Here is a 12,725-nt window from a genome sequence, read left to right as displayed (position 1 = left end):
CTATTGAAACAGCATATTTGCTTTATTGCCCACATGGAAATATAGGCACGCACAGTACTGTACTTATCGGATGCCGGTAAAGGTCACAGCGGGCCTCCCAAGGAACAAACTCTCATCGTTTGTTTATCTAACTGAAAGTAAGTAAGGAGAAAGACAGATGGTGGGCAGAAAGACCGGCTGAATGGAAAATGACAATTTGCCAAATGCCACAAATATAGAGTCATGCAAGGGGAGAGAATAATGGGAGAGACATACTGTATTAGAAAAAGTGCAAAATTCCAAACAGTGGAGGAGGACAGAAAAGGCATGGTTCTGTGGGTCTCCCCTCCTCTGCTTGGTTATGGGAAAGCTATGGGGAGTGAAAGTGACCGGACTGCATTGCACAAGAAAAACCAAAACCTGATGCATATTTGGCCACAGTTCAGCTCAGGTTCAAGGCTTGTTGTTGTTGTTTTGTTTTGTTTTTTTAAATATGCCACACCATGCATTAAACCTGTAATAAGAATAGGGTCTAAGATTTTCATCATGAAGTCATCTGCCCCTGACGAGTTTTTGGGACAAGGCAACTCACTAATGTTGGTTTAACAAAATATCCCACTTGATGCGCGGGCGGGAACTTTGACAGAAATCCAATTTTTGGTTAATGAGCAAATTAGAAGTATGTTTTCCTAACATGTCTTTTCAAACATTGTTTATAACCTTAGAGTTATACAAAGCATGGATGCAGCAGGAAAAAATTCATCTCGTCACATTTTATGCATCATTTAAATGCAAATTCACATTCTTGTGTATTAAATCGCTTTAAGTAATGTGACATAGAGGCTGATTTCTTTCATTTTGTTGTTGATCGAAAACATCAATGTTTCCAGATGCTCCGACTGAATACAAATATTTTTTTTTCTAGACACCCCCTTTTAAGATGAGGAATTTGTCTGACAGGAGTGTGTTTTGTTGCCCATGCGTATTGTATTACCTTGATTATTTCAACAATATCATGACGAGCACCGCAGAATTTTCTAAATCAGTTTCAGACTCGGGTTTTATCTGTGAAGACTACCGTTCTACTGGTTAGAAGTGCAAACGACATAAAAACAAAAGAGGTGTCCGGGTGGGAAGAACAAACAGATGGAAACTAAATCCTAGCCACTGCACACACTTTGTCCGAAGCCAGTGCGACCTTAAGGGATGTTGGGGAGAAGAAAAAAAGCACTGGTGCGCTAGATAATGAATAAACAGCAGAAGTCAGCGACACAAACCTTGTGATTGCTGTAAAGAATTCCCTGACAACCCAAAGATAAAACTGCTGCCATCTTATGCTAGCATAAAATTTCATGGCCAAAATGCAGTGGCTTCGCTCATTTATGCAAACCACACATCATCAAAAAGAAAAAGAAGGCCAAGTTTAGATTTGCTGAAATGTAGAAATGAGCCTCAAAAGATTTTGGCAGAAAGTGTTTTCAAAATGCTTATTGAAGACAAATCTTTGAGCATCACTCACAAATATATCTTATAAGAGAACATTTTATACCACATGCTGTGTGGAGTTTGCATGTTCTCCCCACGCCTGCTTGGGTTCTCTCCGGGCACTCCGGCCTCTTCCACTCTCCCCATCTGCTCCTCTATTTAATTGTGTATTTATTTAATTATCCACCTTTCATACTAAATCCAAATATGTCATTCTTGGATTAGATCTAAAGACTAGTTGAGGGGTTTAGATTAGGGGATGTCACTAATCTTTTTCAACAATGTCACTCTGATGCTCTTTGAGAGTTATTTTTAGAATTCAGAGGTATAAAAAGAGATTTTAACTGGCCTTGACTGTATTATCATGTCCGGAATATGGCGGAAGATATTGAACAGTATCCATTCCGTACGATGACGGCGTCTGTGGCATCTTCTCCTCAGCATTCACGTGTTAGTCTTGAGTGCATTGCTCTTTGAAGTCTCAATGGCTTCTTTTGAAAGCTCATTTGCTTCTTGTATATTGACCAACATTCTTTGGTTACTTGAAGTTTGTGGCATCCTGTCCTCAGCATTCACGTGTCAGTCCTGAGTGTAAGGCCATGTAAAGTCTTAAAGACTTCCTTTGAAATCTGGTTTTTTTTTTTTTGTCATGTGTGAAATGTAGCAGTTCGCTTCACTGGAAAGTCCAACTTTTCCTTCCCTGGAGGGAAGACAGCAATCTTTGATTCTTGTGAAATGAGTAATAATAATAGTGTAATTGTGATTAAAGCCGTGAATGTAAATGTAGGGTCCATTGCGCCCCAATTTTCATGGTAAATCTTTGGAATGATCATCAAATTTTGATGTCATGCTTTGCTCATAGAATTTAACAAGTTAGCTTCGCCAGGTAATATTCTGTAAAAATGTAAATTTTTCTAAAGGTCGGGAGTTCAAGATCCCCTTTTTTAATTTTTCTGTTTAATCTGTAATGTTTTTTTTTTTATCGGGTTTGCAAGATATAATGGGTCAGAAATGAGCAGAATGTCCTTTTCAAATGTTGTTTTGTTGGTCGGAAATAACTAATTTTAAACATGTCCCCATTTTCTTTTTTTTAAATGTGTATGGTAAGTTATATTAGTTTTTGGAGAATGTGTGCTGTTAATCTGTCCCCAATACATTTCAGCAGTTGGCAACAATGGCGTGACATGGTGTCATGTCATAATCTTGTGGCGAGAGAGCGGACCCAAAATGAAAGGAGGCTGACAGGCAAAGTTTGCTAAAGGTAATAATGTAATATAGGGAAGACGGGCAAAGCAAGTCAAACACCTAACCAAACTAACAACTAAAAAAAACAGGAGTCAAAACTTGGAAACAGGACTCGGAAAAACTGGCGTGGAAAAAACAAAAAATAGGTGACAGCAACCAAAACAACAGACTATGGTCTTGTCTACATGTAACCGGCTAATTTAAATCCTCATAGACTCCCCCTCGTCCTCGTTGTTTATTGAAAGGAACATTGAAAGGAACCAGTAAATACACTCAAAACTGATGGTATAACAATGAACACCTGGTCAAGACACAATTGGAGCAGGGAGCTGATTGGCAAACAAAAGAGAATCCGGTTAACGAGGACAGGTGGACGCAGTCACACTAACAAAGCCCTGACATAAGGGGACCACAAACATGAACAACTAAGAACAACACAAATCCAAGACAAGAAAGGAACACTAAAACCAACACAAACCCAAGACATGAAAAAAAAAAAGAGAAAACAAAACAAAACAAAAAAAAAACATCCTGAAAACGTAATGCTGGCCTTTAAACTCTACTTTACAGTGTACTGGGGTCTTAACAAGATCCCATGCACTACACAAAACATTTCCTCAGCGATCTTGCACGTGCATAATTGCAGGTCTTACCAGACAAAACCTTTCTAGTCACGTGCTTCAAGTGAATTCTTTAATCGATTTGAGCCAGGCAAGTTCCTTGTCAAATCATGTGACTCGTATCACCTAATTTCTAGTTTGTGTCAGGCCCTTCCTAAAAGCTAATTACTGTATTTATAAAGCTAATGAATGTTAAGGCGCTGAAATAGAGATGAAGAAGGCACTAAACACCATCAAGCTCCTACATTAGAGGGTCGTATGGCTTAAATCTGTATTTTAAAGCATTCCAAAGTGCTGAATATGAGGTTGTGGTTTGGAGTCGAATCTCACGTTCATCTGCAATATTTTAGTCACTGGAGTCCTCCTCCTAGTCAGACAAAGAAAAGGAATGGCTGTGGATAGTATTTTACTGTTCAGTTAACAACAAGTTACCAGGCTGGTTATTTCTTAACTGCAGTGTGTTTGAGCTACAGTAAATACCCGCAGGCCGACACGCATTAATGAAAACATTCCTGAAAGCTCTTCCAGAGGCAAATAGCCTTTTGTGACACTTGACAAATTTGTGACAAATTTAACAAACATCTTGAACCTAATTCTTTTTCCCTTTTCAAATTAGTGTACTGATCTATTTGCCTTATGCGTGTCCCTTTCCAGACACTTTCATTGGCCCCCAACCATGCTTTGTGAGCCAATAGGAAGACAAAACACACATCCTGCCTCCAACATCTGTGTACATTGTTTTCTACCTATCTCTGATCCCCTACAATAACACAGTGCGCTAAATGCTGCATGACCCCTTTTAACCTCCCCTGACAATGACTCACTCTTTTTCAAACTGTTTTTTTTTTACTTCCATCAGGTGATGACTGCAATCATGCCACTGCTGAAAGTGGCAGAATGGCACGTGATATTACCACAAAATCATGCATTCAGAGAGGAACGTGAGGGCTCTGAGCTAAACTGAAGAGAAGAGCTTTTATGAGCTACAGTAGGGTGAAAATCAAATCAATTCCGAGATCAAACACAATAATTCTTTGCATCCAAGAAAAACATAATGAGTAATATACTAAAAGCTCCCAAGCGATTAATTTATGAGATGGATCCTTCATGTTTCCTGAATCTTAGGTGAGTGTAGGTAATTTTGTGCTTCTAACTTGGTTTGTCCTCATGCAAATGTCGTCACGTTATAGTCCATCTGTAAATAATTACGTTTTCTTGAATTGTGTGCTAACGCTTTCAGTGTCATGGAGGAGAATTTTCGTCATGTAAAATACTTAGGTTGTGTGCCAGGGACAAGAAGTCTCATCGCCAATGTTTTCTTTTTTTTTTTTTTTGATGAAGGGATAGATGACTTTCGTGGCCAGCCCTCCCCTAAATGGTGTGCCAATCTAGCACTGTTGTAATGTTGTTATATACAGACACAAACTGGAATTTTGCCATCAAAAACTAATTTTCATCGTATGTTTAATTGAAGGGAAAGACTGTTGAGATGTTTCAGATGCTATTAAAAAAACAAAAATAAAAAAAATAAAACAATAATAATAAAATATATATTCGTGTCAACCACTGTTGTGCAGGAAACACATCTTTTCACAAATAGCTTGGAGTCACTCAAATGACCCATTTCAAACGGAACGAAATAAGAGAGAATCTTACTTTCTTTTTCTAGGGTAAAGAATGGAATCCAATCTTTCATATGGTACCACATGTGTTTACATAGACATAGAACACAATATTTTGCCTTCTCGGAAACATCCGTCAAAATCGGCTGGCACTCTAGGGGTTGCCTTTTCAGATAACGCTCGGCACTCAAAGAGTTAAGCAAGGTTACATCAGAGGTTGAATGTGTCCAAATACTTTTGTCCATATGGTGTACTTTTGCTCCTCTTTGCCGTCACGTGTCACATGTATGTTTAGATGTTAAAATGAGACTGTTTAAACACTGACAAAACAACAACACGTATGCTGAGTCATGTGTTGACCTGCATGTTTATCACTGGGCTGCTCCTCTGCCCATCTGGGAGCATCCTAACATCAGCATGCCCCTGTTATGTACAAAACATACGGGGATGGACATGAGTGGAACAAAATGACAGTAGCAGTAAGGCCATACTGATACATTTCTCACAGAGCATCTCTGAAGACACGCAAGACTGTCTGACCTCTGCAAAAAAGCTCACCTTCTCCTCTCGAAGTGCTCTGACATAGCACACACGTGTCAAAACATGTTTGTACGCACACAGCAAGAGGTCAAAGCTACGTCATTAGGAACTAGTTGCTGTGCTTCTTACTACTGTACAGAAAGATGGGTACAAATATGTGTCATACTTCCGTAAGTTGATTTTACAGAAATATGTGAAATGACAACGACCTATTAACACAAGTTTACAGTATGCGCCTGTGACGCAACGTGTTAAAATTACATGGCGGTGCCTCAGAAGAAATGCTTGCAGAATATCACGGTGGTCTACTATGACGTTGACATGACATGCAGTTAGTGATCATTTTCATTATTTGAAAGACTTCTGCTTAAAATATGCTATCACAAAAGACCTAAAACAAAAGACATGATGTGAATGCTATTTTGTTTTTGTTTTTTTGCAGTTGGGCATTTTGGGGGTTGTTTGCCTCATTCCTGTGTTTGTAGTGTTCTGTCGGTTGAAACACATTTGCCCCCCGACGCCCACCATAGTTTCTGCAGGTACCAGCAAATCTAATGTACAGTGTTGGGAGTAATGCATTACAAAAGTAATGTAATTACTGTAATGCATTATTTTTTCTGTAATGTAGTATATAACACATGACTTGCTATTCACTGCGCCACCGAATTGACGAATTTAAAATGGTCCAAATAATACACAAAATATACAACAATCAACTTTGCCACTGTGTCCAGACGCTGTTCGTAATCTGGGAGAGTTGTTTTGGTCTAAGGGGCCAAGGTGTCTTTAGAAAATCAAAAACAAGAACAAACAAAGCAAATGTGTTTCTGGAAAAGGCGTTAACTTATGGAATAAGCACAAGATAGAACTGAAAAGTGTGAATCATTTGCTCTGTTTAAAAAGTGATTAAACATGTTTATTGTGGGGTGTAGTCCGATGGAGAGCAGTTGTCTGGGCGTCTGTGAGGGATGTCTGTATTGAACGCAGAGCTGTAGACAACAAAGAGTATCCTGATGTAGGAGTCTTTATTTTACAGGTGCATAAGGGAGATGTGCAGAGAAGCAATGGTAGCATTCGTGGTGGACCGGTTTGTTCCGTAGGCATACTGCATGAGCTGTGGTGTGTCCGGTATGCGGCTCTGAATATGGGTCAGGATCACTCTCTCGAGGTACTTGATCATGACTGGGGTGAGCGTTACATTCAGCCAAGTGGGGAGGCTCTTCTTGGAGATGGGCACAATGGTAGTGTTCTTGAAGCAGGAAGGGCAGTTCTCTGGCTGAGGGAATGTTTGAATATGGAGGTGAGAATTTCTTTCATCTCATTAGCACAAGCCCAGAGGACTCTTCCAGGGACATTATGTGGTTCGATGGCTTTGTAGGGATGAATTGTCTGGAGAGCTTTGTTGATTTAGGCTGATGAGATCACTGATGTGGGGGACAGGGGTGTGGTGGCCAGAGCGCCTGTCGGTCTCTCTGAGTAGGGGCTGGAGGTCTCGAATCGTGTGTAAAAAGTGTTGAGGTCATCAGGGTGGGATGGTATTGCTCCTGTAGTCAGTGATACACTGTAAGGCCTGCCACATGAGACCTGGGTCCGCAGTGAAATAGAAGCTTGTCATAAACCTGTGAAATTGCACAAAATTTTTCCTTCTATGCTCTTTAGGTACATGTTTTGATGGCAAATATTTCTATACATACTATATGAATAACTCACTTGCATATCTACTGGACAACAAAATATTTATAAATGATATGAAGAGAACAATGAGGATGATTAAAGTATACTTTTTCCTACTTCTCTTTAACATTGTACTGAACTATTGATATTTTCTTCTGATTTTGTATGTCTTTAAGAAATTTGTCTTTCTATGTAAATCAAATCAAACAATTAATCAATCTATCACTGAAAATATATTCTGAAATATTCTTCAATATAAATTAAAAAGTAAAATCCATTTCTATATGCAAAGCCCAATGTAAGAACTGAGCACAACAGCAAAAATGTCTCAGCATACAAAATAATTTTCCACTTTTATGAATTTACAGGTTTTTGTACTGAGTAGAATAAAGTCAGGCAAAATCTTTTTTTTTTCAAACCAAGATATGGGTTTTATAAATCCCGAGAACATGATGTGCAGACATCTAACAAGATCACTGATTAATATCTTGCTTCTCAGAATCTTTTACCATCTTTATGAATGTTGACTTCTCATATTCCTCCATATTACGCCTGCTCTGGTTTTTCTGCCACATAAATCCCTCAATCAACGAATAAAGATTTCAACTATGGTTTCTTCTCCCTCTCTTTATTGATGACTTTTTTTTGAAAAAGAAACCATCCAATTACAATACTTAGCTCCCACTTCCCAGACAAGATTTGAGCTTTTATGCTTTCGCCCATAAACACACACATACACACAGACAAAATAAGTGCATTTTAATGATTGTGGAGCTAGGTCAACAATGTCTTGTCTTCATAGCACACTGAAGGCTCTTTTTTGTTGTTGTTGTTTTAATCCACTGTGGTGCAGCTGCTGCTCTTGGCTGTCATGCAGTTTGTCATACAGTGGTTGGTTTATCCCCCAACATTTCCAAACATTTTGGACACTTCATTTTGGGAGGGGAAATTGCTGCATTCACTACTCCCATGAGCAAATTGCAACAGTTAGGTTGCAGAACTTTAAAAAAAAAAAAAAAAAAAACAGACCTTGATTTGACCAATTGTGCAACAACCATAAATTCCGATGTCTCTTTGATGATGAAGACTTTGTTTACCCTTTTGCAGATTATCTGGATGGCGACTAGTGTCATTTCAGGGGTTTTAGCACTTAGACCCCAGTGTGTCTGTCTCATTCTGTTTTTCATTAAGTGAACCTGTCATTATGTTTACAAGTCAGTTACCTGAAAGTGTAATGGATGACTGATTTGTAAGAACTAAAACTATAAAATGCAGTTTTCAATCCAGCTCTGTCTGCCTACCAGTCCATAAATATAAATGGCAGTAAAAACATATGCGTTTCAATTGGTATCAACTACACAGAGATTTTCAGGATAGATAGATAGATAGATAGATAGATAGATAGATAGATAGATAGATAGATAGATAGATAGATAGATAGATAGATAGATAGATAGATAGATAGATAGATAGATAGATAGATAGATAGATAGATAGATAGATAGATAGATAGATGGATAGATAGATGTTGTTGGCTGATGTTTGCACATCAGGCGAAAATAATAAATAAACAAAAAGACAGGGTGTTCCAAAATGGCTGACACCGTTCTAAATGCCCTTGTCTCAGAAACTACTTGATGGAGCTTAATGAAACTAAATACACTTTATGTTGAAAGTCATACATTTATTGGTTAAATTTACAAAGGAAAGTACAAATATGTGTTGGTTCAGTGACAGATTTTCATAAATGTTCAATATGAACGCCGCCTGTGACTCTGCACACATTGATGGCTGTCCTGGCAATTTAGGTATGTATAAGCATCCCTTTTCTTGAAATTTATGGTGCCAAATCCTAATTTGTTTTGTAGATAGTGCCTTCTTTGCAAAATTTGTGAAGAAAGCACGCTGTCCTGTCTTCGGCGACTGAGTCCGAGCATAATCTAACACGCAAAATGCCTTTTCTGTTGATGTGAACGGTTGATGTGAACGGCATTTCTTAACCTGAAAAGATAGAACTGCCAAACATTACACACAAAAACATGAAACTTTTCTACACAAACTGTGAACATTTGACATGAACAACATGACATGAGGTCACTCCAACAAAAGGTAGGAAAATGTAGGACTGGTCTGCCTCACAGTAGAGAGTCCCAAGTTCAATTCCAGCTCATTCATGACTTCCTGTATGGAGCTTGCATGTGCTCCCCGTGACCGTGTCCGTTCTCTCCGGGCACACCGACTTCTTCCCATACGTCAAAAACATGCACAGTAGGTGTAATGGACACTCTAAATTGTCCTTGGAGTGATTGTTCAATGAATGATTGTTCATCCCTTTCTGCCCCGCAATTGGCTGGCAACTAGTCCAGGTTGTCCCTCGCCTACTGCCCATAGATGGCTGGGTTAGGCACCTGCAAGTCAATGACCCCAGTAGTGAGGAAAAGCGTGATTAGCATGTCTGCATCAAAGTTTCCTCCAGCCCCAGTGCACCTGTGTGCACCAGAGTTTGCATGTTCTCCCAGTGCCCACTTGGGTTTTTCCTGGGTACCAGATAGCATTTACAGTTCTTTTTCTAATTTTGTGGTTGCAAAGGTAGTATTTGTCTCTCTTAAATGTTACATTTGAGCTACTGTATTTAGGACTTGGACTGGGATTTGTGACTCGAACTTGACTTGGACGCAGGAAAAGGTGGACTTGTTTTAGTCTTTTTTCCCCTGTTTCACAAAGGCTTTTGAGTCATGCCGAAGCCATGATAGCATTAAGTTACATGAATAAGGAGTGAAATGCAAATATGCAAATCTTTAGCTCTACAATAAAAAAAAATTATTTACTCTATGTGTAAATAGAATAGAATAGAATAGAATAGAATAGAATAGAATAGAATAGAATAGAATGAAAGTAACTGCAAAAAGATCTCCGCATGCAGATGATATAAAGCTGGCCACTATGGATAGGCACATGGAGACCCTTCCACCCACAATTGTACACCCATATGACAGTCTTTTTAACTGTAAAGGCAGAAAAGTACTCAAATTTAGCCCATTTGTCAGTATATTTGTGTACATCTCCAACCTGCGTATTGTGTAAAGAGAATTTGCACAAGTATTAAGAAAGGGGATACAAAAATTCTTTTGGCGTGACCACACCCTGGCCACCACATTTTCTAGCTCCTTTCCTGTTAGGCTTAATGCCCAAACCATCAGACTTTGTAACATCTTACAATAATTTCCATCGCTATGGTCTTCTAAAATGTGACTTTGAAAATGTGCAATTTTGCATATCGCTATCGAGTAATTAATACTGTATTTGTCATTCTATCACTGATAGTAATCATCAGTTACACAATTCTGTTTTTAATCTTATGTTTGTGCTATTGCACCCGCTATCTTTATTGACTCTTGGTAGGATTGTGTGTGATGTGATTTGTTCTAAGTGTCTTTTAAGATTTAGGACTCGTGACGTCAACATTCTGATATGATTTTTGTTTTGTTTTGGTTAACATCCTTATCAAACAAATGAAACTGATCCTTATTTTTTAAGTAGAAGCAAAGGAGAGCATGCGCATATGCCTCTGAGTGACATAATAGAGTGTGCCACGAGATCCATCCCACGACTAGGCATTGCAATAAAAGATAAACTAGCCTTTTGCCCAGCAGTTATGTGGGAGGGATGAAGGCTGGAATGCATGAGATATTTTTCAAGAAATTTCTGTTCATCATGATACAATTCTTGATGATTTGGGTATTTTGATGAAAATATGTCACACACCAGCAATTGACACACCTGGGAAGTTTTAACTTATTAGACAAAAATGAAATAATTGCAAAATACGTCATATTCTGATTCCAAGACATTATACTACTGAAATAAAACCGAGGTCTTTATTTTACTACGTCCACATGGGTGTTGAGAAAAAGAATCTACAAGTTGTAATAAAAAAAAAAAAAAAGAAAAACTAAACATGGTTCCTAAAAAGGAAATAAGTGTGATTTTGAAAGTAAAACATGTCCTTTGGAGCGGTTTGTGTGGCATGCACAAACATCATGCACTGCAAGTCGTAAAATGACCTCACACTAGCCTGCAGGTTCTTATGTAAAATTCACAAAAAGATCATGCACATAGGCAGATTTGGTCCCCTTGCCAGTAACCTGAATCCCAAAACTATTACATCCATAACTCTAAACACCAGAAAGTTGGAATTGTAAATTGTTAAGCAGATTTTTGTGGGTTACTCTATTATGTAAGTAATGCTGGAAATACTGAAATTTTTAGACATGCCTTACGTCATGCAGTTTTTCCATACCCTACATTACATCTCACATAAAAACATTTCCACATCCCCACTGCATCAAATCTCAAATATGCAAGTTAAGATTAAAAATGTTAAAGATGTAAACTGATGATTTCATAAGATTTGGAGGGTGTGACCCCAGGGCAAAGGGCAAAGTTATGTAGTAAAACCTGTGACTACTTTCAGATGAAGGTTACTGCTGCAAGTTCTGAATCACACTTGATGGTTTTATATGGTAACATATTGAGTAAAGTCTGAGTAATACTGAAATAAAATCTGTCAGAGTATGATACTGTATTCAAATTACTCTATTTCTTAGGTAACATTTTGACTTGTGATATGGTGTTTGCCTCTGAAAAAATATTGTTGGATAAAACCCAATTTCAATGGAGCTCACATGTTTTGTAATATGTAAATAAAAACAATACAATGATTAGTGATTCCATTTTAAGTTATAATGGATTAAATACACCAATAACAGAATATTTTTTCAAACATAACTTTTTGTATTTTCATGGTTTCAATTACATAATTTCAAGAAGGAAAACAAGGTGGGTGACAGCGTACAAAGTAGCAAATGAAATCTCCGTAATAAACTTACTAAAAAAGAAACTTGAACTTCAGACGTGGAAGAACACTAAAATAAAACTAAGGAGACTTACAACACTTTGGCACCGAAATGTTGGCACACTAACAGTAAATACACTCACATCTAATGAGACACCCGTGGAACGTGGAACACCCGGACAGGAAGCAATTGGAACAGAGAGCTGATTGGCCAACACAAAAAAGCTGGTTAAAGCAGACAGGTGGACACAAACAAACTGACAAGGACAGACATGAGGGGAACAAAACAGAAATTAATGCCCCCCCCAAAAAAACAGAACAGAATTGAACAGAAAATCCCAATACTAAACCACAAAAAACAAAAAAAAACATCAACAAATCATGACAGAATTTGATGTCTGGGACATGTTTCAAAAATTTTCAACAGTTTCGTCATGTTTATCCCTGTATTGCATACACAATAAACGTTTGGAAACTAACGGTTGAACGTCTGCAAATGAAATCATTTCTTAATCTTTTACAAGTTCAGTTCCTCAAAAGTTTGTATTTTCGGCGTGGCAGATTGGTAAACACATCCGCCTCACAGTGTAGAGGTCCTGGGTTATCCTTCGGCTCTAGCCTTCTTGTGTGGAGTTTGCATGTTCACCCCTTGCCTGTTCGGGTTTTGTCCAGATACTCCGGTTTCCTCTGCCCCAAAAATGCATG

The sequence above is a fragment of the Hippichthys cyanospilos genome, chromosome 14 (assembly GCF_059441005.1).
Source record: "Hippichthys cyanospilos isolate Australia breed blue-spotted pipefish chromosome 14, RoL_Hcya_1.0, whole genome shotgun sequence".
Taxonomy (NCBI): Eukaryota; Metazoa; Chordata; class Actinopteri; order Syngnathiformes; family Syngnathidae; genus Hippichthys; species Hippichthys cyanospilos.
Note: the sequence above shows the minus strand (reverse complement) of the source record.